This window comes from Oxyura jamaicensis, chromosome 2, assembly GCF_011077185.1.
Source record: "Oxyura jamaicensis isolate SHBP4307 breed ruddy duck chromosome 2, BPBGC_Ojam_1.0, whole genome shotgun sequence".
NCBI lineage: Eukaryota > Metazoa > Chordata > Aves > Anseriformes > Anatidae > Oxyura > Oxyura jamaicensis.
Window position 1 is genome coordinate 123,777,586 of NC_048894.1, and position 24,476 is coordinate 123,802,061.

The window sequence follows — 24,476 nt, forward strand, 5'->3', positions numbered from 1 at the left end:
TTCCTTCCTTCCTTCCTTCCTTCCTTCCTTCCTTCCTTCCTTCCTTCTTTCTTTCTTTCTTTCTTTCTTTCTTTCTTTCTTTCTTTCTTTCTTTCTTTCTTTCTTTCTTTCTTTCTTTTTCTTTCTTTCTCTCTCTCTCTCCCTCTTTCTCTCCCTATTTCTCTCCCTCTTTCTCTCTCTCTCTTCCTTCCTTCCTTCCTTCTTTGTTTCCTTCCTTCCTTCCTTCTTTGTTTCCACCTTCTCATTCTTTTTCCTTTTCCCTTTCCTCTCTCTCTCTCTTTTTTTTTCCTTTCTTTTTTCTTTTTTCTTTTTTTTTTTAAAGACATGCCTATTGTTTTTAGCTTGAAAAGCATTAATGAAAATTTGACCAATTATCAAACCTTGGAAAGGTTTACTTTGGGGGAAAATCTTTTAAAATAGAATTACAATTTTTTTGGCAGTTCACTTTTTAAATGGGCTGTTTAATCTATACTTCTACAGCACACAGCTTATTGCATTTTATATGGTTATATTGAAATTACATGAACTGGGGCACCAAAGGGAATGTTTATGTTTCAGAAAAAATTGGGCTGGATTGAAATGCAGCATGAATCATAAGAGTTTAGAAGCACATGAAGATGAATGTTTCCCTACTGACTCAAGAGAACATCTGGTAGGTGAGATGCTGTATAAATAAATACCTGAAAGGACTTTGGTTTTAACAAATATCAGTAAAGCATGAAAATGTACTCTAAAAGTCTGATAAATGTATATTGTTTTATTAATTTAGGAAGGACAGAATATTTAGTGTATTTGTCTGATCATGCTGAGAGGTTCATGGAGCTGACAGAATAGCTAAATAAAATGAAGTCACTGCAGAAAGTGAAGGTCAGCTCTGCAGAGGAATATTGGTGCAGTGCAGCTGTATGGCACACATTTAAATTTCAGGCATATTGCACCAACACTAAGATCTGGAATCCTTCTCTGAGAATCTCCTCTCAGGAGATGGTTTCAGTGTGGGGATACAAGCAGTTGAAGCCAAAGAATTGTTCCAAAATTATGTTGAGCCATTTCCTTCTCACCTGGCTTCGCCTGGTTTCTGGCCTCCACTCTGGCCCTGACACCTCTGATTTCCACTTGGGAGCTCGAAGCACACAGGGACAAGATCAAGGAGGGAACCTCCTAAACTTCGAAGATCCTTTCCAAGTCTTTCTATCTGAAGGAAGGTCAATCACTGAGCTAGCAGATTTTAACCCTGTTACAGTTTGCAAGACTGATTACTGGAAAACAGTTATGGATTAATTACTCAAGCTCAAACCCATTTTTCCCTAGAAAATATTTTATCTCCTTGGCTGGGTGTTGCTTTCTTCATCTGCCTCTATCCATATTCACAGGCCCTGGAAAGATTTTTATTTGCCACATGACTAATAGCAAGAAGGTTCTGATCTCAGCTTCAGGGATTTTTTTTTAAATACTTATTTTGCAATAAACAGCCATTGAATAAGATGCACAAGCATTTCATGGAACAGAAATAAGAACCACAGGCAGTATCTATTCCAGGAAATTAGATGTGTCTGGAACTGTTCACTGGTAGAGGCCAAATGGTATAGAATGACCCATATTCATACTATTAAATGCTCTTACCCTCCAAAACAGTGTAGCCACATCCAAACTGCCTTGTGGGAATTGTTTCTGGCACACATTAACTCCCCTGCCATGCCCAGGATCTCTTTGGAGGAAGGTAATTTGGCCGAAGTCAAAACCATCCAATAGCATACTCAGACAGTGCAAGTGTCAACACTCCAGCACCAGTGCCTGGGAATGCTCCCAGGTATGGGTTATCTTACTGGCACAAGCAGAAATGAAACATTCTCCCCAACAGGTGGGTTTCATGGGATTAGAAAGCTATGCTCCTTTTTATTTATTTATTTATTTTTCAGCACAGAAATAGAAAATGGCTCCCCTTCCACACTTGCATACAATGGTAGCCTCCAGACAGATGAATTCTCTTGAGTGAGACCTTTGGATCTGAACCTCTCTGAGCTGAGGAAGGCACACTTCCTCTGGAGCACTGTCTTCTTTTCTGGGTGGTTTTGTGTTTTGTGTTTGTTTATTTGCTTGTTTATTTATTTAATAGAAATCGATCTCATTTTCATAATCATACAAAGGAAACTCAGCTGTCTATTCTTACCTGCACTTCCTTAGCTGAATGTACTGGTTTGATCTAGTGATCATGTAGTCTCACCCTCCTCTACATCCCACTTTGTGTCCCACTGGAAGATGCATGGTATCCCTTCATTCCTGCCTGAACTGTTCATGTGAAATGGTTATAGGCATTGATCCAGGCAAAACCTAAAATCTATGTTTAAGTTTGCAGACAGATCAGTTTACAGAATCACAGATGGCCAAGGTTGGAAGGGACCTCTGAAGATCATCTAGTCCAACCCCATTGCTGAGCAGGATCACTCAGAGCACAGTGAGCAGGTTGGCATCCAGGCGGGTTTTGAATATCTCCAGAGAAGGAGACTCTATTACCTCTCTAGCCAACCTGTTCCAGTGTTCCCAGAACTGGCATGCTGCAAGTATGTAAAAGAAGAGATAGGGATAAATGCTTGCAGGCAGCTCTTAATTATACTGACATAAACTCAGGTGGAACTGCATATTTTTAAAATAGGTAGGCAGCAGGAGGAACACCAAATCGGGATTTCATGGGAGATAGAAACACAGCTGTTCTGCCCTCCAGTATGCAAACTGGTGAAGAATGAACAGAAGCAAAAGCTGAGGCACTTTAGAATCTGTGTGTCAAACCCTCACCTGCATGAAGCCTCTTACCACACCAGAGATTATATTTATGGATTTCAGTGTGATACTTCAAGAGACAGGAATATAACAGATGCCTACCACCCAACATCAGGTTTCTGGGTTTTGTGAATCTGTTTTTTATGAATTCTTCATAAGAAGGAAGCCCAGTTCCCAAACATTGGAACTGATTTTTTCTAAAGCCATCTTCAAGGAAGTGAAAATCTATTAAGAAATATGTATTATGGTTTATAGTAAGATGATTAATGATTACTTCTCGGTATAAAGAAAACATTCACTATTTTAGTTGATGTGAGCTTTTTTAAAAAAAATAAAATACAAGTACTTGATACTGTAGCCCTTACAATGGACTTAAGCTGTGTGTTCAGTCATGAGGAAGAAGAGAAAAGGACATTATCTATTTTGTGTGATTTACTTAGCTGTGTACATAAGCAGCAGGTTGTTTATGTGAGGAGCTAAAAGAGAAATGAACCATACAGTATTTACATATTTAAGAAACTGCAGCCTCTTTACCTCCAGAGTCTGTAAAACTTCTGCTTATTTATCAAAACAGAGGTAAAAATCTTTCATTTTTCTTGATCCTTACCAAAATAATTTTTATCCATATTAATTAAAAATGTTAGTCCATAAACATTTTTTAACCAGTCAGGAAGGGAGCAAACACAAGTATTCAACACAAAAATACCATGGGTATCCCTTTCTGTAAATATTAATCCCCTAACTGCATAAAACTGTCCTTCATGTGAATACAAAAGAAGTATGCTTGGGCAGATACTACAATTTTCTTTTCCATGAATAGTGAGTTTTTTTTTTACAAATTAATTCTGATTATATTAATGGCTGTTCTGTGTTTTCTTTGTGTCAAAAATCACACAAATGCTCTTATTGTCCAGCAAGTTGGCAGAAACACTGAATATTGGATAAAAATGCCATGTGACTTATAATTCCAATCAAAATGAATACTACCACTCAAACAGGTTCAATCCAAAGCCTATTTTAAGTCGGTGGGAGATTTTCCATCAACATCAATAGGCTTTGGATGAAGTCCATGCTGTATACTGGCAATAAAACAGCTCATTCATGAACTACAGACCACTGCTTGTTTGCTGAAATTTTGGAATGAATAATTTTAAATAATGAAGAAAAAATCCTCAAAATTGTAAGCTGCTCATGGGCAATTTGTGCACAGGAAGGGGAGATGAATTCCCTGAAAACAGTTGCTGCACATTAGTAAGCTTACTTTGATGCAACAAAAATGCAGCAGAGAACTACCTGATAGTTGTTTAAACTCAGTGAGCATTTGTAAGGTGATACAAAACACATTCATGTTTGATTAAAGTATTCCCACCTGTCAAACTCATAAGCATATAGTTTGGCCATTAAATAATTACACCAGGATGACATAAGACAAAAGAATGTCTTATATGCTAGTATAGCAAGAAAGACAAAAGAATGTCTATATGCTAGTATAGTCTTCTATACTAGCATATAGAAGACTGGAAGACACCTCATACAGCTGGAACACTGCAATCGAGGGCTGCAAGATTTTCAGATAATATATGGAGGGAAAGAGGGATATTGTCCTCTATGTTAAGAAATGGATAGATTGTGAAGAGCTGCCTCTGAGAAACCGACACGAACAGGCTGACATCTTGTGGGTAAAAGTTAAGGACCAGATCAATAAAGGACACCTTGTAGTTGTGGTCTACTACAGGCTGCCTGATGAAGGGGAGACTGTTGCTGATACCTTCTTGCTTGAGCTGCAAGAAGCATGATGCTCTCAGGCTCTCATCCTGATGGGGGACTTCAACCACCCAGATGTCTGTTGCAAAAGCTACACAGCAGGCTGTTTGCCATCTAGGAGACTCCTGGAGTACATCAAGGATAACTTCCTCATCCGGGTAATAGACGAACTATCCAGAAGAAAAACGTTACTGGACCTGGTACTTACAAATGCAGATGAAGTAATTCAGGAGGTTAAGATTGGAGGCAGTCTGGGCTGCAGCAACTCTGTCCTGGCTGAGTTTGTGATTTCGAGGAATATGCAGCTGGCAAACAGCAAAGTCAGGATCCTGAATTTTAGAAAAGTGAACTTCCAGATGTTTAAAGAATCAGTGAATTAAATCCCTGGGACACTGTCCTGAGGAACAGAGGAACTGATCAGACCTGACAACTATTTAAGGACACATTTATTAGACTCCATCTATGATCCATGTGTAAGAAATCAAGCACAGAGAGCAGGAAGCTGGCATGACTAAACAAGGACTGAGTCAATGCTGGTCAAACTGAGGTGTAAAAAGGAAATGCAGTGGAAGTGGGAATGTGTGGCCTGGGAAGAGTATAAGGATGCTGTCTGGAAGTGCAGGGTAGGGATCAGGAAAGCAAAGACACAGATGGAACCGAGCTTGGCAAGGTACGTAAAAAGTAACAAGAAGGGATTTTATAGATATATTGGTCAGAAAATACCTAGGGATCTACAGACTGGTGAGCTTCACCTCCGTACTTTGGAAGATCCTTCTGGAAGCAAAGTTAAGGTACTTGCAGGGCAAGTAGGTGATCTGAGACAACCAGCATGGCTTCACCAAGGACAAATCATGCCTGACCAATCTGGTGGCCTTCTATGATGGAGTGACTGCATCGGTTGACAAGGGAAGACTTGATGTCACCTACCTGGACTTCTGTAAGGCCTTTGACATGGTCCCACATGACATCCTTATCTCCAGTTGTAGAGATATGGATTTGAAGGGTAGACTATTTGGTGGATAAGGAATTGGCTGGATGGCAGCATTCGGACAGTTGAAGTCAATGGTGTTCAGGTACATTCAGGTGGAGGCTGGTGGTGAGTGTTGTCCCCCAGAGGTCTGTCTTGGGACTGATATTGTTTAAAATCTTTATCAGTGGCAATGATGGTGGGTTCAAGTACCCCCTCACTACACTAAGCTGAATGATGCTGTTGATACAGTAGAAGGAAGGGATGCCCTTTAATGGGACCTGGATAAGCTTGAGAAGTGGCCCACACGAACCTAATGAGGTTCAACAAGTCCATGTGTGAGGTGCCGCACCTGGGTCAGGGCATCACCCATCGTGTCAGATATGAGTACAGACAGAGAATAATTCACTAAGAACAGCACTGTGGAGAAGGACTTAGGGGTTCTGGTGGATGAAGGGCTCAACATGAGCTAGCAGTGTGAGCTTACAGTCCTGAAGGCCAAGTGTATCCTTGGCTGCATCAACAGAGGAGTGGCCAGCACGTCAAGGGAGGTGATTGTCCCCCTTTAGTGTGCCTTCTTGAGGCCCCACTTGGAGTACTGTATGGGACCCCCAACACAAGAAAGATGTGGTCCTATTAGAGTGGGTCCAGAGGAGGGCCGCACAAATTCTCAGAGGATCGCTCCAATCTCAGCATCGCTCCAATGAAGAAAGGCTGAGAGAGCTGAGCACGTTCAGCCTGGAGAAGGGAAGTATCCAGGGAGACCTCAGAAAACCTTGACTGACTGGTCAGTATTTTTTATATGTTTCACTTTTAAATATTATTTAATTTGGTTTGCCAAACCCCAGTCATTATAGCAAGTAAAAATTCTCCACTCTGTCCATATATGAGTACAACAAATACTGCAGTTTTAGATCAGTTATGACTAGGTACTGCAATATCACTGGAAGGATTTAGAACTCTGTACTGTATACTAACTTAATACTCTTTCCCATGCTGATCTATCTTTTTTTTTTTTTTTTTTTTTTTTTTTTTTTTTCCTTCAGGATATAGGGAATTGTACATATTGAACAAAATAATAAGTTCAAAATAAAGAAGGGGGGGGGGGGGGAGGGACACGACGATGACAGCATATTAAGGATCAATTTTGCCATTTGTTTGTTTTAGGAGTTAAATCCTTGGATGTGATGACCACACCTCCATTTCAGGCTGATTTATGAAGCTGACTGAACTGTGCATGATTATTTTTGCTAAAATCTAATTGGAGAAAATGTGTGAAATTCTTTAAAACATCTAGACGTTCTGTGAACTTCTCATAATGGAAAGCTTTGTGTGTGAAATCTGAAAGTGCAGTAGGTTGACAACAAAAGCCAAAAGGGATATCTTGTTCTGTTCTATTTCTCTGCAATATCAAAAGAGCTGGTACTCTTGAGGTGGAAATCTGAGTCCATATTTGTATCAATTTTGTTTATGTCAGAGTTGTTGAAAAATATATAATTTAGCTGTATTTTAGGTAGAAACAACTGCTACATAGTGATAAATGCAATTAATTTTCTCACACTCACAAAAACTGGAAGAAAACAGGGCTATGATTTGTAGAATTAAGGATCTTAGAAAGGAGACAATGAATATTTGCATTCTGTCTAAACACTTGTCTCAACTTCTTACTTTCTACCTAAACTACTTTTGGTGCAAGTTCTGTGCACCTTTTCAAAAATTTAGTGTCTCTCTTCTTCATTCAAAAACAGGTGATTAAAATATGCAATTCTGGGAGATAGATTTCTTTCTTCCTTTAATTTGAAAGTAGTATTTGATTTTCAAACACATATGTTGGCTGGTAATTTCACTTTCTTTTCTGTGGAATGCCACAGTCACAGTTTATGAGGTTTCCGTTCTATTTCAGTGTTTCCTCTCTGTCTATTAAGACCCTTTTGTCTATTACTGTTTTTCTTAAAAACCCTTTATTTCTGTCAGTGTTTCACTTAGCCAACTTCTGAAGGAACTTTGTATATAAATATCATTGCTATTTTGAACCAGAACTGTTTTAGGAGTTTTTATGAGATGTCCATATATATTTTAATGAATTGCGTGCATCTGATCTGAAATTTAGGATATTAACGGTATATACTTTAATTGTTCTAAAAAGACATATTATTCTATCTTTAGGGAGGTGAACATTATAATTAGTAGTGTATTTTCTTATTATGCAGAGATATTTATCCAAATTTTACCAGGTCTCCATAATCTCATTTGTAGCACAACCAACTACATTTTGGGGCAAAATCTAGACAAATTGAGCTGTTGCCCCAAATATAAAAATAGCAACACCAGAAAAAGTGCAGCAGGTCCCAGAGTGGTGATTCAGAGTTTGTGTTATGTACCTAGACAGCATACATCTTCACAAAGCAAAATGAATTACTTTCAAAAAACAATTCACAGCACAACAGAGAATGTGATGCCTTATTTTGAAGCTACTTAGAGCTAACCTGCATGAAGTTCTTCTAGGAACATAAGGATATGGTTAAATTTCCATGTCATTAAGTCTTGCATGTCATATGATTCTATCCAGTCAACGTCTGTTGTGCCACCTAGTAGGGTGGCCACTAGCTAAGTCTTTAAAACACAACTTGGAAAGGAGAAAGAAAAACAGCCTTCAACTTCTACACACAGTTTGTCTAATAGCTTAGTGGTGAGACTACTCAAAGGGAAAACAGAAAATGACACTTGACTGAGTACCTGGAAGTTAGGGAACATAGATGAGACCCTACAAATTAAGCTGCCTCCTTAGACTACATGGAAGCTCAGCTGTGACGAGACACATTCCAGTTGAATGTGGAGGGAAATAAATGAAAAACAGAAAACAAGCAAGCAAAGAAATAAATCATCACTGTTTTTGTGCGAGCCTGAATTCAAACACTTCAAATAGGATGACTTTCAAGACAAAAGAGAAGTGTTTAATAGCTTTATTTTTATTTTTTTATTTATTTATTTTTCTTATTTGAGTAACTTTTTCCAGATTGTTTTTGTAAAATTGGCAACCTTCATCTTACCTGAACAACCTTCTAAATGCTGAGGCTAGCACTTAGCCCTTGCAAGCAGCTGGAAAGTATGACTGTTCTAAGTAACAAAGATTAGATTTTTGTTTCTGTTTTGCATATTTTTTTGAAAGTTCAAGTGTTAAGAATATGATTCTAAAATTTCCACTGTGTAGTGCTTGTGGTTTAGCTCTCCATCTTGCTGTCTGTCATCATATAATCAAGGATTATGTGGCAATAAAATGGCATTTGATCCCAGATCTTCAAAACAGAAGATCTTGATGCCAAATATCTCCCTAGTCCTTACCCCGTCATTCAAAGAGCTTTGCTGTTCCATAGCCAACTTGTCCTTTAACATAATGAAATGTGATAGAAGTGAGTTATTATTCCCTTCCTTTTTTTTTTTTTTTTTTTTTTTTACCACACCGTCAAATACTACGAATGAAGGAGTGAATGTCATGAGATGCTGACTACCTAAGTTAAATTCAGACCTTTTAGATATAATAAGGTTATTACATGAAATATTAGATCACTTCCTGTTACACTAGGCAGCAGCCTTTTCCAGAAAAGAAAACATTCATAATTCCAGAATAAAGAAGTGCTCACAACATTTTCATTTAGTCTCACAGTACTGCAAATACAGCACTAGACTGACAGATGAGCCTACGAAATAACACCTGGCCACCTACCTTAACTCATAAACCAGCAAAATACAAGCATTAAAAATGCCATCACCTTGCTCTCTTGGCTTGAGCTGTGAAAATTGTAATTATGTGGGAGCCAGAGCAGTCAGGTTGGATGATGTAATTTTGCAGAAAAAGAGACTGTAGTAGGATAGGTTCTGCCAGTTCTCTTTACAGCCCTTCTAGTGCAGGATTTGCATGTAAAATGAGTGCTCCATAATAAATAGAGTAGCATAGTTTGAGATATCTGGGACCATAAGGGAATGTGGTGCATTTGGCATGTAGACATACCAAAGGTGTATTTAAGTATGCTTAAAGAATTAACAACAAAATTTTGTGGCATATGAAGACAGCTGAATAGGGGACTGCAGTCATTTGTTTATGTTATAATTATGTTTCTTCTAGAACAAAGGTCTCCTTTTACTGAGGCTCAGGAGTTGCTTTAGTGAAAGCAACAAGAATTAATGTACTTTTTGCAGTATAAGATGCTACTAGTTTATCTTTTTATGTTTTTCCATATTTTGATATGTCTTTTAAATATTTCATCTACAGTTCATACTGCAACCCTCTGCAGCAATGCCTTCTGAGAGATTTTTCTGTGGTTATTCTGAGGCAATTTAGATATCATTTGGAGAGTTAGAGGGAATTCTGAGAGAAATTAGTAGCTGTAGTTTTTGGAAAACTTGTTTAATTTCATCAAGAAGTCTTTGAATTTTCCTTCCTGGAAAAAAAAAAAAAAAATCGGAAGTGGATGCCAGCTAGGAGACACTACTCTCACTTGCTTTAGTGCTACTTGGGCTTTTCTAACACTGTTGAAAAACACCAGTGAAGATTTGGGGAGATATACAGTAAGCAGAATCACTGGCAACATTTGTCACGGCCAAATCCTTCTTGTGCAGATAAAGTCTGAGCAAAGCTAATGTATTTTTGGACCATTTCATCCTTTCCTATTGACTGAGACAAGGGAAACAGAGTGGTAAGACCTCTGATACATTCTTTTTAATGTTGCATACATGCTGAACTCTGTTAGGTAGCATCGTTATCTCATTCTTGTTCCCAGGTATGTCCTTGTAATACAGAAGGACTTCACATCTCATCTTAACTGTAAACAGCTTTTTAATGCAGAGCTCACAGCTCTACGTGAAAAGAGTAAGATCTGTCCATGGTCCTCACAGTTAGACTCTTTCCAAGGGTGGCTTAACTTGTAAAATAACCAGAATGTTCCTTCAAACAGTCTTTGGTTTTAGGCTTGAAATCATATGTTCTTCATCACATGATAAGAACCATAATGCTGGAACATATACCAGGCTTACTACAGAATATAGAATACCCAGAAACATGAATTGACCAGAATATGAGCTCCTGTACATCATTAAGTACTCCAAGTGGCTTGGCAATTGCCCACTTTTTAAAGCTTGTTGGCAATGCTGGGTTTATTTTACAAGATGAAAATACAATGACATTTTGATTATGTTGGCTCCCAACATAAACCTGAATCCATCGATGGTGGTAATCTATCTGTAATCAGTCGATTTTTGTTTGAAATATTTATATATAGGTATATATGTATATATGAAGTCAAGTCATATTTCATTGTTCTACTGCTTATGGCTGAAAAATGAAGATGATTAAGCTTTGTATGAATTACTTGTTTCAAGAAAAATGAAGGGAGAATTTAGGCTCACTACATAAAATATTTTAGATTGTATTGACTTGAAGAAGTTAGTATGATATAATCTATAGTTCTTAGTTCCTACATTGAGGTGTTTCTCTGTAAAAAACTAGGTTTCTTTTTCCTGTAAGAGCCTCCCCTGTGAGATACCTCAAGTTTTCTGTGAATTTTCAGTTGCCTGAATTAGTCATAAAATACTGAATAGAGGTATATGTGGATATAAATTTTTCATGTAAATTTTTTTTTTTTTTTTTTTTCCTCTATTTCATTCATGGAACACAGCAGAAAGATAATGATAACTCTGACCATTTAGATTGCTTTCTTTGGCATGAGATCATGTTATTTTATATTAGATAATAAGAAAAAAAATATCTTTCATAATCAGAAACAAAGACTTATGAAAAAGTACATAATGAACGATAAGATAATAAATACATGGAAAATATATCTTCCAAGTATGTTTCTATCAGTAATAAATTGTATATCCCCCCAAATCAACTCATTTTAATTTTGTGTCTAGAAGTGAATGACATAGCAATGGCAGATCAGTTTAGCTGCTGAGAAAAAGTTTTTGACAATGATATTCTAGTCTCCAGATTTTTGGTTTAGTGCTAGATAAGAGTGTCCTTAGGGGTGGGGTTTGAATGTTCTTTGTTAATTATAATGAGAAGTAGTACTTTTAACACTTAACTAAGTCTCTATCATGGATCATTTTTTTGTTTTACTTAGTTTTTCAAGCAAGAAGATGAAAGATTTTTATATTCTAAGGCAATGTACCCTATTAAAGTTATATACTAACTTCGTACTCTGATTGGGGTTATATAATTGAAAAAAAATGACACAATAAAGTCATATAAAATAATTAATGGTTAAAAGAGCTCTGTGTACATTATGAAAACAAAAGAGACTGTTATATTAGCAGGTTCAAAAACTTATAGAGAACTGTAGTTTGTATATTTAAATATATTATCTAGAGTTACGATACAGAGTTTTTTGTTTTGTTTTGTTTTGTTTTGTTTTGTTTTGTTTTTTTTAATGTTAAGGTTTTTGGAAGGGATATGAAATCTTATCTCCTTATCTCTCAAGGCACTACCCAGCCTCTAATTAATAGCATTTAGAAAAAAAAAAAAAAAGGAAAAGTAAAGCTTATAGGCAAGTTACTTCATAACTATTGCAGAAATTGAGTACATTTGCATGTAGACCTATTTTAATCTGCCAAGACCCCATTCATGCAATCTAACCACTTTTAATGGTAAGTTTCTTCCACAATTTTTCTTTAGGAAATTCTAATATTATAAGGACTAACATTATAATATTGTTTGTAAGTATTTGAAAATGGATATTTAAAATTATTCCAGCTAGTGAAAGGTTATGCCAGATTTGGGCTTTTTCATATATAGTTGCATATATCTTTATTTGTTTTTATCATCAGTAACATCAATGTGGATGTTTCCTGAAATAAATAAATTTATTCAGTGCTTCTATTTTGTACTTAGGACATATGAAGAATACATAAGAAATACAAGAATATATAGGACATACAGGGATGTGTATTCTAGAATGGTCCAGTTTTACCATAATTATTTCCCCTGTCTAACACCTTTTTGCCCTCTGTCCTTGTTTCTGATAAATCTTTCTAATGTTGAGGTGAATTCCTTCGGCATGGCAATCAGTCATCTGAATTGTTCTTTTCCTCGAACTCCTGTCTGTGTTTCTCAACAAAAGTCACCCTTAATTTCATTAACAGTGTCATAACTTTGTTTCACATTTATTGTTTGGCAGTCATTGGTGTTTTGGAAAATTGCTAATATAAAAGTCATGTTGAACTACCTTATATTTGGCTTAACAGTTCTTGGACGATGACTATCTTAACCAAGCAAATGCCAACTAACTTTAGTCAGATATCCTTTCAGACTCACAAGGAGATATGTAGGGAAAGAATCAGACACAAGAAACTATGAAGGGAAGAGGCAATCCTTTCCATACAAGCCTCAATCTTTTTAGGTATTCAGTGACACTCCATCCAAGCTACCATTTCTAGTCTGACAATCCATCTCACAACTGTTTATGTTCTTCTGAAGTGTTTTTGAAAAACTGCCTCTGAAGTATGTCATTTACTAACTCTACTAATTTGTCTTTTATGGTACAGCTGCTTGCTGAGTTTATTCCTGCACCAATAAGCGAGAACAATGCCACAGTTTGATTCATTCTGTGAAAAAAGGGAGAAATTATATTGAGAATCTTGTTGAATAGAATTTGAACAAAAAACTATTTATTGACATTCCTAAGTGATCTGAAGGATTAATTAGTGAGAAAATGGTGCATAGAAATAATAAATAAGAGAAAGACTTCATTTCAGATTATAGGCTATAATACTTTTATTTCCACTTCTAAAAGTAGCTTCTGTAAAGAATTAACCTTTGTATTGACATTTTGCAGTCCACAAATGGGTTTTAGGTTACACTTAAATGAGTTTCCCACTGCTGACTCTGGAAGTTAACTAGTCAATGAGCAATTCAGCAGAAATTTGTAAACACGAATGCCACAAGTTCCAGGTATCGTATTCTTGTTAGAAAAACCTCAGTGCTTACAATTTCCTCAAAACATTTTTTCCATAATTGACCTTTAAAATCATGACAGGGGAACAAAGCAAATTTTGGCTGACATTTAAGGTGAAATAGGAGGGTTTCCTCATATTTTATTACTAAGTTTGTTTTTCTTTTATTGCAGACTATGGGAGGAATAATTTGTGTCTGTTTTTAATCAACCAGTATTGGCATGGAAAATTACCAAGGGTTCCTCTTCACTGGAAGTGAAAACTTTGTATCAGTCTGAAAAAAAATATAATCATTTACAAAATTTCAGAGAGTCACTTGGAGAATGATATGATAGCTGTGATCTACTTTTTTGTTTTGTTTTGTTTTGTTTGTTTTGTTTTGTTTTTTGTAGCCTCAGAATTGCTTCATCCCTGTGCGTGTCTATTTGACGATGACAGGAGAATTTGTGGCTTAGTTTTGTGCCTTCCAGTTGTATTTGCTTATTTTCTTTTGGGAAATGGTCTCTTCTAGAGTTATGTAAGGATTTCCCAGATACAGCAATCTTGTCAAATGACAGTGTAAGAAGAATCTGGAAGTAAAAACATGTTGTGACAAGTTAGGCAAAAGAGTATGAATCATGAGTCTCAGATCACAGGTAGAGCTGCTTCTGTGTGTGGAAGCATTAATTATATGTGTTATGTGTTATGAAACTCCCACTTATGAGATTTTCAGTCCTAAAACTGACTCATGAGTTATTTCCTATTAATCAAGCTCTCAATGTCTGGACTGGTGGTGTGCATAGACAGGAAACAAATCACCTAAACAGTCAATGTAGTATGAACTGAAGAATAAAAGCATGTAACAATAGAAATAGAAGTCCAAGTGTCTCAGGAAAAGAGCAAGATTTAAGAGTACAGTTAGTTGATGGCTGTTTAGAAAAAGCAGTAAATTATATATATAAACTATAAATAGCAGAACTGTTACAGGTTTTGTAATAATGCCCTATAACATCATTCTGGAGGCAGTAGTTTACTATTATTACCTCTAATGACCAGACTGAATAAAGAACAAAAACTGAAAAGCAAACTATGCCTATAAATTTAATGAAGCACATTTAGTCTACAAACACACACACACAAATGTGTATGGCCATTCTATGTACTGTGAAACAAGGAAGACAGAGAAGTAACAATGCAGAACAGTGAGTTCAAAGGCGAGAAGGTGAGAAGTCTGATACATTTGACTTTATTACAACTCCCTTTTTTTTTTTTTTTTTTTTTTTGAGGTTACCAGATAGATTAATGCCTGAATTTGGACATCTCTATTTGTGTGTGTGTGATAAGTTTTCCTGTTTTCCTGATGCTCAGAGGATTTTAGTTATTATAGATCTTAATTGTAGATTCTTCACACTTTACCTCAAGCTGTTCCAGCTAATACCCTTCCCTCCAGAAGTTTTTTCTTCAGTGTCTTCTGTGGAACCTAGAAATTATTACAGCTTTGACAACAAGTTTGATACCACTTCCAAAGTCAAGATTGTCTGTTCCCAAGGAAGTCAATATCTCCATGGATCTGCAGTCAGGAAAACAGACCATATTTTACCTCCACATTGTTTTCTGGTGCAGTGGCTGACCTGACAGCCTATAACACATCTCATTTTTTTTTTTTTTTTTATTTATTTTTTTTCACTGAAGGTACTGAATGCATGAGGTTCCCTGCCCTGATTTATGTGATAAAGTGATGCTGCCTACCTACGTCTCGGTGATTGAAAAGTTTCCTTGTGTCATCTGAGGTGGCTCACATCATGGATCTGTGAGCTGGAGAGGTGCCAGGGCACAAGAGCTGGTGGGATATGCACACAGTCCTTTGATGCTGCACAGTGCTGTAGTCCCACTCCTTCTCAAAGACCTGACTGTGTCAGGTAAATAGAGTCAGCACGTCTGTTGTGCCTGGGAGATGAAAAGAGGCTGCAACAAAGTGTTGTTTGCAGCTGAGTGAGAACACGTATGTATGGTTTAAGACCATACTTTGGCCATAGCATACAACATTTTTGATGCTGGTAGCTGTGAGAGACTGCCAAGACACAGGAAGTGGTAGCAGTCAGAGAGCCCTACAGACACACAGATCAGTGTTCTGGGATGAATCAACAACATCGTCCATGGAGTCTGGAGGTGAGGGGAATAGCTAACTCTCTAAGAAAATCTTACAGAAAATTAGTACCCAGAGAAAAAAAAAGTGCAGTTTCCTCAGAGAAGCTACAGGTCCAGTAATAGCCTTTGAGGATTCACATGTCTGATTCCCTTATTCAGGACTGATTTTCTGGGCAATACTCCTCCTCTAGTACATTTCAGACAGTGTTCCAAAACACAATTATTATTCTTTACATGCAATTAGCCATGGTGATGTCTACTTCATTGCATTGCAGTTGTCTCACTGCTGAAATGAGCTGCTGATCTCACTTGATAATCATTGTTAATACAGCAGGACTGCTGCCCAAGTTCTTCTTCTTCAGATTTGAAACAGAGTTCTATGAAACAAGGAAAAAGTTGGAGTAAAATATAGCTTTGTGCTTTGTCCTCTTTATTAAGACAACATGTAAACAGATGGGTTAAATACAGATAATGACTGTGGTAATTATGGATATATTTACCACTGTGTTTTATTGAAGGAGTGAATGTCCTGTGCATATGATCCCAAGAATGGCAAAATTGCTTTGTCTTTGTACAAATCATAGGATCTCTGACAACTTCTCAGAGACATTCTCTTGTCTAAAATCCCTTCTTTCTCTGTGTATGCAGATTCCAAGATGTGGTACAATTCAAAGGTAAAAACACTTCTGTTTGTTTTATAGAGCCAGTGATGAGAACTGTTTTCCTTTTGAAATGACAAAAATACTTTCTTTCAGTTTTATTACAGTAAATTCTTTCTTAAGTGCCAGGATTACAACAGATATTTGAACATTTATGAGAAGATGCTCTTTTCTGAGTTAGTGCATTCCTGAATGAGAGTGGATAAGCAGAAACACCATCAGCTTATCATTTTATTTTATTTTATTTTAATTTAATTTAATTTAATTTAATTTAGTTTAATTTATTTTACTGGCAAACAATACAGGCAGAATGAAAGCCAGATGGTAACATTTCAGTTTAGCCAAAAGAAGATTTCTCATAATCATTTATTTAAATATTTCATTTGATGCGAGGAAACTATTAATTGTTCTCTAAGTAATGAGCTTCAACGTTAGTTGCTTCTCAAAATCTGACTTTGATGTTCCAAGAAATTTTGTTAATGCTTTGGACTAACATAAAAAAATAAAACTTATTTATATATATATATATACATATATATATACATATGTGTATATTTCCATTATACAAAGTCACGATTCAAATATTACTGATCTCTTTATTTTAGCTTGATTTTAAGGCTGTCAAAGTAAATAACTTGGGCAAAGAAATAACTAACTTTACAAAACTTTTCAGAAAGGTGATATATTTGGTAGCAATTTAATTATTTCAATAAGATAATTGTTCCAGTAATTCTGAAAGCAGCTTGAAATGGTACCTTCATAGAACCTTTTCCTTAAGTTGGATTTGAATAACAGGACCTCAGTAGGTGTGTTATTCCAGGACCATAACATCTCTTCTCTTTCTTTAGCAGACAGAAGGTAGTTTTTTTCTGCTTACCTATCTTCAGCAAGCTCCACCATCCTTTGCGAAGAGGTAGTGTAAACAGAAGCAGGGAGGACAAAAGGAGGAGAAGGGAGAGTTTGGCTTGCTCTAGCATCTTCCTTCTCCTCGACTGCATGACACCATGGGACATGCAGCAGTCCTTTCCCATGCTCAACTATATTTTCATTTAAAAATACAGGTAGTTGAGAAATAGCATCACCAAGACCACCGGGTAACCTCATGTTCTTGGGAGCAGCAAAAAACTCAAGTTTTGGAGCAAGGCTAACAAGGTTTCCAAGTGAATTTCTGCTCTCCTCCCAAGAGTTGTGGAGGACCAGGTCTCAATAAGGACAAATCTTTAAACATTTTAAACAGCAGAGAGGAATCTGTAAATTGAAATGTGAAAGCAACTTCATCACAATTTGTCACCAGTGTTTAAAAGAAGATGAGGAGCTCTAAGAGGTCAGTTTGCAAAATAACCACAAGAAGAAACCTTGCCAGCTTAAGGCCCCACTCCCCACCCCTGGTTATTTTTTTTTCTGACTATGAGATTCTAACTACATTCATATGCACACTGGAGAGCATGTTCAGATGCTAAGTGTAGAGCACTAATTATTGGTTATTTGTTTTGGAAGTATTTGTACTATCGAGAACCAAAACCTCCACATCTGGTGTTATTTTGTTGCCTTTTTTTTTTTTTTTGGTGTAATATGTATCTGTGTATGAAGTATCCTTTATGCATTTCCACTTAAGCATAGAGCTTTGAGAACAGTCTCCACCTTAAAATTGATCCTAGTGGTTTTGCCTTTTTAAAAACGAAACCACTCTGTGACACTGTGGGTGGCTGGGTATGTTGTAATCCTGTCATGCACTTGGGTGCCCAGACTGCAAAGAATCTCTTAATTTTTAAGCAGGCAGGAGAATTGCTTTACCTGAATGGAAAGCAGGCTGCCTCAATGGCTGTGGATGATGCCACCCAAGTAGGCTGAGAGGGAAAAGGCAGTAAGACTCTCCTTTTAACTCAAAATTGCCTCTTGACAAACAATTTGATTTTGACTTGTATCACACTGTTGTGGTATTTCTGTTCCAGTATATGAAATACTGTTCTTTTATTAAAAACATGCTAACAGAACCCAGCACTTCCCCCAGTATGGGGGAAGCAGTAAGCAGAGCAGGCTATCGAAGAACACTGTGAAAGTCAAAATGTGCTATGGAAAGTAGGTATATTTGAGTATGTAATCCTAGGGAGTCAGCTGGGCTGCCAGACTGTTTGGGTAACAAGAAATGTTGGGTAAATTGATGGGATACAGGCTTTGACTGCTACTAAGTGAGCTGATCCAGATGAGTGAAAATCCATTTTGCTGATAAGATTTAACATGTGTGACAACAGCATGGCAAACTTGCTGGAAAAAAAGACTGCAAAGATATCTTACAGTATCAGACTACAAACTGATTTTTGATCAAAGCCAAGAAGAACGTTGTCTGTATATTCCAGAGGGACTGTATCTTGTCTGGAGCCTGACTGCGAGAGATCCAAGCTACTGAAGCTGAAAAAGTATCTTTTAACATTTCTCCTTCAATAGTAAAGGAAGGCTAAAAGCTATGTGATGGCTGTGTAAATGGACAGATGTCAGTGTGGAATGCTTCTGACAGGTTGATTGGTCTGATTTTGAAGGAAACATTGCTAAATGTCAATCATCCAGATATTCTTTTCTTGTCTCCATTAGTTTTAAGGAGCAGAAGAAACCTTACAAAAAATGGTAGGCCATATATTTTTTATGGATTCTGGGATTCTCTTTCAGCAGCCAGTTCAAATTCTTCAAAGTCAAACGAAGTGAATGACCTTCCCACTTCTCTAGCTGATAAGTGTTTCAAAGATTTGTTATTTATATTTTATTTACAAAGAAAGATGAGAGCTATTTGAAGTGACTGATACTTCGGTGAGAAAGGGATCCAATAAATTAACTGGCTTGGTTACACAGGATTAACCAAACTGAGGGAGTATTAACAATATACTTGAATTCTGTAGCATGACAGTGATTCATTGCACCCAAGCAGTTTCTTGCAACTTAAGCACCATTTTCTTTGTGTCCCTTTTACAATGCTATTTTTCTTTTCTGAAGACAGATTGTTCCTGCAATAAAATATCTGTCATGGCTGATTCTTTTCTATCCTTTGATTATGACCCCAAAATACTCTTGAAGAATTGTGGTGATTTTAAAAAACAGTGACTTCACTACAGGTGGAGCATTGTTGGACACTATAGTTTGTCTGTGTCTATGAAATAGGATTGTCACTCAAATTTGAGTAGTTCTATTATAGATATTCCCCATCAAGAAAGTATTATTTCTCTAATTTCTGAACAAGAGATAACCTTTCTTGTGTTTTGCTGTTGGTTTGCAACTGAAATGGTACTGCATCTGTCATTTTAACATGCACCTGGAAGTCTCAGACATTCTCGGACAAAGCCAAGTTGGAGCATGACATTCATTAAATATCATTAAAAATAAGTTCTCATTGGACAGCAGAGACAAACCTATTCATTTATGATTGCTCCTCACAGTCATGGAGCAGTATGGAATGAGAAAGGCAAACCTGAAGCAACAACAAAACACAACTTTCATGATAAATGTAGAACTGCAAACCATTGGAACATAGTGCCAAACTGTGGTTTATGTTGCATTGTGACAGAACACTGTGAGGCAGGAGAATATTGCCAAATATTAGCAACAGTCAATTCCTTTGTGAGAATTTAAAATTAAAAAGCTACATTGAGAAATTGTTCACATCTGTTCAACATTCTCTGTATTAATATGACATTTTGTCTTTCAGATATAGTATGACAGTATTTTCACTTAAAAACTGAGATAATTATTTTACATATGCATTTTGTGTTGTCATAGTGTTATTAGACGTATACAGATAAAACCAAATATAAAAATGACCATTCACCTTTACAATTCTTGATTGATTTATTTATATATATATATATATTTGTCAACACAAGTTGTAATTAAGATATTTCTAATCAGCTCAGAGAATAAATTGTTAGAATATACTGGCTAAAATATAATGACTAACAACAACTGTGAGGTGAGAAAATGAAATTTATGAGAAAAGTAAACCTGGAGTAGGTTTGAAGATACAGTGAGAGCAGCAAGTTTTATGTAGCACAGTGATTAAGGACATATGAGTCAACTCTGGGAAATGTAAAGTGTTTGTAAAGACCCCTTTCCATTTAGGAATGTTTGATGAGTAAAGAGGAATGAAAGAAAGACAGAGAAACAGGCCTCAAAGCAGCAGAGGATCAAGGGAGATAGAGACGAAGGTGGAAGGCAGATTAATAATCTTTGGGAACCATCTAAAAAGATGCATTAGGAGACAGGTGATTTGGGCATAGTAGTAAACGTTTTGGCACAATGTAGCTTTGGGAACCCTGAAAAAGGTTGATAGTGTGAAGGACAGAAGTGAGAGAACATAAAATTGATAATGAGGGGCATAGTTTTGTAAACAAGATGGGTAATAACATCAGTATTTGGTATGGATATAGGAAGAGGTAGACTGAGAACAGGAGTAAAACAAGCAACTGTCTGATGTGACCATGGTATGTCTGCAAGACAACTGATAACATGGGATTAAGCACAGAGCAGAAAGTAACTTGTAAAGTAGCAGCAAATGTGGTAGCTGAAATTATGATGAAGGATAAGACAGTTTTGATGAAGAGTTGACAAGAGAATCTCTGATTGTTATCTGGAAGGATTCTATTGCATTAAAACAAATCAAGATTCTCAAGAATCATGAAAGGAGATCATCTTTAACCTCCCATTGAGAGTAAGAGATAAAATCTAGTAAATGATAGGGGCTGTTTGTGATATTTACTTTGTTTGCAAAAAGGATAATTTTTTAAGGTACTGAATATCTTGTCTACACTAAGCAATAGTATTAGCCTCCTGACTTTTGTGGCTATTTTGACAAGTCTAAATGTGCATTTTAAAGTTAATATTATTTACTTTAAATAGCAGTGTATTCTGACTTTGTCTTTAGAGGATTTGAGTTGCTTTGGTCTGAGGTAATCTGCAATATTTATCATAACTTTGTTTACTTTTTTTTGTATATATGAATCATTTTTGAGGTGTCTTAGGAATCCCTGCAACACTGTTCATAATGAAGGTCATATCTCTACTGCAGTGACCTTTATTACAGAAAAAAATAAGGCTTAACATTTCAAATTATCCATTCCAAGAGACATTATGTGGTGGAATGTATTTAGAAATGAAGAAATAGTATTTTCAGTTGCAGATAATGTATCCCAAATTTTATTCACTTAACTTTTAATTCCTGCTGTTAGTGCTATTATATCAGTTTGAAAGACAAAGGTTTTGGTGCTCCTTGTTAGCATCAGTAATATTGCTTTCACTGTAGAATAATCCCATTAGAACAAATTAGTCAGCGCAACAGTCCCACTCCACTACTCTGTTTATCCTAGAATGATTTTATTTTATTTTATTTTAAGACAGATCTTAATTTGGTCATTAAAATGTTTTTATGAAGTGAAATGTATGGTGACCAGAAAAAATTAAGCAAGGATGTCGGAAGTATGGCAACCTTAACTTGGTGTATTGGTATTCAAAATGATGTCATGGTAATGCATATGTAATAAACACATATATTAACTGATACAAAATTCCTGACCAGTATAATATATACCATAAAGCCAACAGAATGGTGTAATAAAAGATTAAGTTTAGATAAAAATAATGACTTCAGATATTTTCAGGATTGCCATAGTCAAGTGCTCAGAATGACTATTTTGATTTTGATTTAATCTTTTTTAAGAAATTAGTGCTGTATTTTTAAAAATATTTATTTTTTCTTTTGGTAGGGGTTTGTTTTATTTATGAGTTTTTATCTTTAGTAAAAGCAGGCCACATTTTGAAGACTTTCTGTGGAACCATTAGAGACTGAAAACTTCTTTTTTTTTTTTTTTTTTTTTTTTTTTAAAAAAAAAAAAAGCAAGATTCTTTTACAATCCCAAGACTCTCAGAGCAAGAACTTCAGGCAAACAGTTGAATATTATGAAACTTCCCATGAAGTTCAACAACACTTGTAAGGGACATTGTTTTTCACATATGCATTAAACTTTCTTGAGAATGATAATCCCACCTTTAGGGCTGGTGGTATAGGCCCTGCAAGCAGGGACATGCTATGTAGAAAAATTGAATAATCTCTGAATACAGTTGAGGATAAAATTAGTCTGGGCAATGGAAATCTGTGGAATCTTTTTCATGCTTCATGGTTTAACTGGACGGTCAAAGCAATATGTAATTTGATACATTGTTATGCCTGGAATTAACTCTATTTTCCTTTTATTTTACTGTCTGATCAAATTAAACTTCTGCAACTTTATTTTTTTATGTCACTTGTTCTAGTCAAGCCCAAACAAAAGGAACTTAATCTAAGTAGTGTGTATACTGAAAATATATACTAAAAGGAAAACTAGACATTCAACATTAATATTACTGATTTTACAAGGTCTTCTGCTCTGGCCTATGCTAGATCCCAAGGATAGCTCTTCAAGTGACTCTGAGTAATGAAATGTTTAGAAATCACATTACAGAAGTTGACAAGAGGGTGGAAAGTACCCAAAATTTAGTCATCATTTTCAGTAAATTTCCATCTTATCACACTGCCCACAATTCTACTAGGGCTTTGAGTGTAATGTAACCACAAGAAAATCCAGAGGCATGCAGTGAGGTTTGGGTTTGTTTGGTGTATTTTTAGTGTGTGTGCATGTGTCTGTGTGCGTGTGTGTGTGTTGAGATTTATTTATTTATTTATTTAAATTTGAAAAGCACATTGAGTTCATTGTATGCTTTAGTGGACAAATTTCAGTGCAAGAAGGTAAAAAAATAGGTAACTTGGGGGGTGGGGAACGGAAGTTAGGGTGGATCAGGAGGCTTTAGCTTTAGCAATGGAGAAGAACAAGGAAAGGCCAAGAACACTGCATGTTTTTACCACCAACTATATTAGCCACGAGCACTATCCTCAGCACCCTAAAGGATCAGTGACTGCACACCTCATCACCTCTCACATCGGTAGGGAGTGACTGATGGGCAGAATGTTCCTCATCCATCCAAAAGCCATAGAAATGCAAATTTGCAGTTTTTATAGGATTCCTTTATTCTAAGGTGTTGAAAATGCTGGTACCAAAACACGGGTTTTCACTAATGCTAGGAAGAAGATAACTGGTAATACAGTTCTGTGAGTTGATTTCTAGAGAGAAGAATAGAGATAATGAATCTGTATATGTTATTCACATATAAATAGGGATAAAAAGATGGAGCTCATTCAGGTGTTGTTTTTTGTTGTAGTTGTTTTGTTTGTTTTATTTGTTTGTTTGTTTGTTTTAAATAGGAACACAAAGAGGACTGTTTTTTCGCCTTCTTATCTCTAGAAGTCGAGTGCCAGAAAGGGAGCATCCCTGAGAGAAGACTGGAGATCATGCTGTTTTATCCAAGGAAGAAAGATGTCAGTAACTGAACTGTATAATCCTCAACACAGAACTGACATCTGAAGTAGATATGTTTTAATATTATGTCAGGGATTTTAACTAAAGAAGTCTTTAGTGCAAGACATTCACTTCGGAAGGAGTCAGAAAGTTCAGTCCTTTGTAACAGCTTACTAGATGGATTATGTCTTCAGAAAACATCTTTTATTTCTTCCTCTGTTCTTGGTGGTCTTGAGAGTAGAACGCTGACTGTGGCAGCATGTAGATACTTATAATGCTGTTGTAACTGTTAAGGGGGGGGGGAAATAACACACTTTACTTTCCAAGATAGCCAGTGCAGCTCACAAGAGTCCATTTGTGTTTCCAAGGTCTTGAGAGTTATGGAATGCTACTCACATTAGTAACAATGATAGTCAAACTAAAAAGAAAACAAAAACTAACCAACCCACCAAACAAACCAAACCAAGCCAACAAAAAAACAGAAACAAAATACAACTTGGATTTGGATTTTAATGTAATTTATAATGGAAAGAAAGATTTTTTTCTGCTTCATCTTCTACACAGTCAAAATCTGGGATTTATTAAGGCATTAAATATGAACTGGTTCTTTTTTTTGGTTAGCATTTTTCTTACAATTGCCATTATTCTTCAAAATAAAAGACATTCTAAGGCTCTCCAAGATTTGCAAAAATACAAATTATAGGCTGTTTCTCCTATATGGAATAAGGATATTAGTATTTAACACAGGAGATTTAAAAAAAAAAAAAAAAAAGGCTACTAATATAGTGCATCTTAATTACATGCATATTTATAAAAAAAAATAAAAAATAATAATAATAAAAAACAGAAGTACTCTAAATGAAC